This window comes from Nannobrachium achirus (assembly GCF_963921795.1).
Source record: "Nannobrachium achirus genome assembly, chromosome: 16".
In the NCBI taxonomy this organism is placed as follows: Eukaryota; Metazoa; Chordata; class Actinopteri; order Myctophiformes; family Myctophidae; genus Nannobrachium; species Nannobrachium achirus.
In genome coordinates this window covers 11171850-11176611 of record NC_137823.1, presented here as the reverse complement: position 1 = coordinate 11176611, position 4762 = coordinate 11171850, and the positions used below count along the sequence as shown (strand labels likewise).

At 41.2% G+C, this 4762-nt stretch overlaps 1 long non-coding RNA gene across 1 annotated transcript; it reads left to right on the top strand.

Annotated features, from left to right (window-relative positions):
* The first annotated feature begins 1074 nt into the window (after positions 1 to 1074).
* LOC308301303 lies at positions 1075 to 2007 on the top strand. The gene is made up of 3 exons (XR_013962870.1): positions 1075 to 1217; positions 1708 to 1814; positions 1915 to 2007. It is a non-coding gene; the product is annotated as an uncharacterized lncRNA (long non-coding RNA).
* Positions 2008 to 4762: the final 2755 nt, after the last annotated feature.

Here is a 4762-nt window from a genome sequence, read left to right as displayed (position 1 = left end):
TGCCTAGGGGCAGGGCAGGGCTCTAGGTCAGGGTCACCTTCACTGTACGAGGTGAGGTGAGTTTCAAGATGGTACCATGCTGCTAACTGGAGTTATGGATGTTTAAAGCCCGGCCAATAGGAAGTCAGAAGGGGTGGGCAATTAAGCAATTACAGCTCATCCCTATTGGCTAGAAAAAGTCCAAAGTCGACAAAGCTCTGTAGAGAAAACGGCGAGGTCCCGGGATATTGCCGTTGCGTTTCGCCTTTTTATCAAGTGTTCATATGAAGCCCAAATGATGTAGTGTCCATGTCACCGAGTGAACAACAGAAACACAAGAAGCAACAACGCATGCTAGGCTTTTTCTCTCCTACTAATACATACTGAATGCCCTTGTCTGTGTTGTGGCTTGGTGGCTGAGTGGTTAATGTATTCTGTTTTTGATCCATGGGTCCAGGGTTTGCGTCCTGCATGGCCACTTCTTTCCGCCACCGCAGACAGCTTATTTTTCTGCAAAAAAAGTTATTATTATTATTACATTATTCACATAACTCGGTAATGGCGCTGAGTCGGCTCATCGCCTCCGTCATGGATAATAATGTAATAATAATAACTTTATGGCCGCGAAAAAAAAAAAAAAAAGTTGTTGTGACACTAGCGGAACGCGAACCCGGGACCCATGGATCGAAAACAGAATGCGTTAACCACTCGGCCACAAAGCCAAAATGCTAAGGAGGGCCTTGGTATGTATTAGTAGGCGAGAAAAAGCCTAGCATGCGTTGTTGCTTCTTGCGTTTCTGTTGTTCACTCGGTGAAGCGAGGGGAGAGAAGAGTCTGGTTTTCCACCCTACTTTGCGTTTCTAGATCGTAGAGAGAGAGAGAGAGAGAGAGAGAGAGAGAGAGAGAGAGAGAGAGAGAGAGACAGACAGACAGACAGACAGACAGACAGACAGACAGACAGACAGACAGACAGACAGAGAGAGAGAGAGATGATTTTTGTTTTGGGAATATTGAACAAATAAATAAATACCACACCATAGTTTACAGTACACTGTGTGAAAACCCATCAGTAAATCTCCTGTTTGATGTTTTTAGAGTCGTGTCCCAGTGGATGGAAGAAGTTTGCAGACAAATGTTACTACAGAACTACTACTGAAGAGAGAACATGGCAGCAAGGCAGAGACTACTGTCTGAGTCAAGGAGCTGATCTGGTGTCCATTAACAGTAGAGGAGAACAGGTTAGTGTGTGTGTGTGTGTGTGTGTGTGTGTGTGTGTGTGTGTGTGTGTGTGTGTGTGTGTGTGTGTGTGTGTGCGTGTGTGTGTGTGTGTGTGCGTGTGTGTGCGTGTGTGTGTGTGTGTGCGTGCGTGCGTGTGCGTGTGTGCGTGTATATGCATGTTTGAGCGTGCACGTGTGAGCGTGCACGTGTGTGCGTGCATGTGTGCATGTGTGCGTGTGTGCGTGCGTGCATGTGTCTATTGCTACCTCAGGTGTGTGTGCGCGCGTGTGTGCGTGCATGCGTGCGTGCGTATGTGTGTGTGCGTGCGTGCGTTTATTACTACCTCAGGTGTGTGTGTGTGCGCGCGCATGTGTGTGTGTGTGTGTGTGTGAGTGCGTGCGTGGCGTGCGTGCGTGCATTTGTGCGTGTCCAGGTGTTCATAGTGATGATTAAAGTGAAGAAGTGAATGTATTAAAATTAATGATGATTCAATCATGTCCAAATGATCAGGTATTCATCAGAGGATTGCACACTAGGAGTATTGCTGGATCATGGATGGGTCTGATCAGGACTGGGGGCAGATGGGCGTGGCTGGATGGATCTCCACTGACAACAACGTGAGACATTTGACATGTTTTTATATTGTAATTCTATCTAACGTCACTGTATGTGAGTGACTGAGAGGATGTGGTTCAAATACTGTTGTTTATTGTGCAGGTACTGGCACTCTGGATATCCTCATAACTATGGAGACAAGAACTGTGCATACTACCTTCACTCTACTGACCCTAGAACATGGGCTAATTGTGAATGTTCAATTGCATACCCCGCAATCTGTGAGAAATGATGTTTGTTTTCTCTTCATTGATGAAGCTGCACAGCTCAGTGTTCTGCTGCCAGTGGTGGAAGAAGTACTCACATTTTGTACTCGAGTAAAAGCACCACATTGTGCAAATACTCTGTTACACATTAAAAAGGCTGGGATTCAGAATTTACTCGAGTAAAAGTACACAATCATTCCTATTAGAATATACTGAAGTACTGAGTAAAGTAAAAAGTAAAAGTACTTATTTCCCAGAATGTCCCATTTCACAAGTTTCCAAAGTATTTACTGTAATGCTTTGAAGATAGCAGATCTACAAGCTCAAAGTGATGCATTGTGAGCTTGTAGATCTTTTCAAAACACCTCAGAATGCATATACTGTAGGGCGGAAGTGGTTAATGTATGATTTGTAATAATAATCTAAATCTACAGTAACTTAAGATTTCAAATAATTGTAATGGAATAAAAATACTGATACTCTGAGATGTAGTGGAGTGGAAGTAAAAGTATAGATAAAGGTATAAATACTCAAATTTGTACTACTTAACTACAGTACTTGAGTAAATGTACTTAGTTACTTTCCACCACTGTACAAAGTGTTGTATCCATAACCACTTTAATACAAACCATAAACTATGATTCTTTAGCATGTTATTATTTTTGCTTTCACAATTTGAGTTTGCTGGGAAAATAGCAGATCTACAAGCTCACAACGCATCACAACACGATGCATTGTGAGCTTTTAGATCGGCTGTTTACAGCAAGGAGATTTGGTAAAGAAGGAAATACTAGAGCAGAGGTTATCAAAGAAGTGGGGTCCGGGGACCCCTAGGGTTCATTGAGGGGATTACAGGGGTAAATATTGTGAACATAGCCAATCTACAAGCTCACAACGCCTCCCAATGCGAGGCGTTGTGAGCTTGTAGATCGGCTATTATAATGGTCTCATAATTATTACATTTTTATCATTTTGGAGGTGTTAATAAAAAGGCATATAAAGTCCTTAAGTTGTAACCCCCCCCCCCTTACATAATCTGAGGACCCCCTGGGGGACCCGACCCCCAGTTTGAGGACCACAGTTCTAGAGCAGTGGTTCTCAACCTGTGGGTTGGGACCCCCAGGAGGGTCCACAAATTATTTTGTTGGGCCCTCAGGTGATTAACTTAGTTTATTATTAACATACAAAACACATTGTTTTCTCTCTCAACAGTAAACAAACCAACAAAGTGTAGGGAATGTGCACATTTCTGTTGGGGGGGGGGGGGGGGGGGGGTTCATCCATTAAAACACCTTTAGATTGTAACCTCTTTTACCGTTATTTTACACTTTGGCTCCTCAAAAATAAAACAAATAGCAGATATACAAGCTCATAGCGTAACACCTCGTGCCACACTATGAGCTTGTAGATCTGCTACTTTTGTAAAATCTTGAATCTTTGAATATTTTTAACTCAAATGTTTGTGTCTGGAGGTCCCTGCATGCATGGAACAATGATGACATTTTACTTCTTCTATTTCTCTATATTCTATTTCTACAGTTTTTAAATGTTTTTTTTTTTTTAAATCTTCTTATTATTGTTACACTAGAGGTTTAATCCAATCATATCACTGTTTGTAATGATGTCACAGCTCTACTGTTACTGTAAGTACATGTGACTAAACACCTTGGCTGTTAATGATTGTGATTAATTAGGCTAATAACTTACTGTATTGATAATTAATAACTTAGTGCAGGGGTCTTCAACAGGGGGTCTGGGACCCCTAGGGGGTCCTCAGAGTTACTACAGGGGGTCCTCCAAATCTTTGTGTGATAGAAACCTTTTTCTTCTTTTTTATATTAACCACTTGAACCCTAGCGTCCTTATTCTGGGAACTTTAGCCAAAAATAGCAGATCTACAAGCTCACAACGCCTCGTGAGGCGTTGTGAGCTTGTAGATCGTCTATTTTTTTGCAAAGAGCTTTGGTGTAGAGGGGGAAAAGAGCAGAATAAGTACAAAGTGAAAGGTCAAGTTTATTAAGTATTGACGGTTCAAGTGGTTAAATATCTGAAAACACAAATTGACATGAATCCAAAACACTGATGATTGATTGTGCTGTCAAACAATGAAACTATATGGAATATATGAACAGGTTGTGGGGGTCCCTGCTTCATCTCTCTCTCAGCTAAGGGGTCCTTGGCCTGAAAACGTTGAAGACCCCTGACTTAGTGTATTGATTAATCCATAACTTACTGTATTGTAAGACAGCTTTTTATGACTTGTAAACTGAGCAGTGGAAGCATTTAATAAAACTTTAATTGACACTATTATTGTTCTAGTTATTAATTAACAATTCTACTGACCTGTGGAAATATACTGTATGTGTGTTCATGATAATAACCTGATAATACTAATGTCACTATAACCTGATAAACACTATCATAACATGATAACATTCTGATAATTGATTTGAGCATTTGATTTGAACTCAGTAATTATTTAAAGGATTTATAAAATGTTCTTTGGTTCAGATTAAACCATTTCCTCTCAAAGGGTTCACATTAAACCATTTCCTCTCAAAGGGTTCACATTAAACCATGTCCTCTCAAAAGGTTCACATTAAACCATGTCCTCTCAAAGGGTTCACATTAAACCATTTCCTCTCAAAGGGTTCACATTAAACCATGTCCCCTCACAGTGTGAAGGACTTCATGTCTGGACATCACCCTGTTGTCGGGTGGAAAACTTGTATGTCCAAAACCGT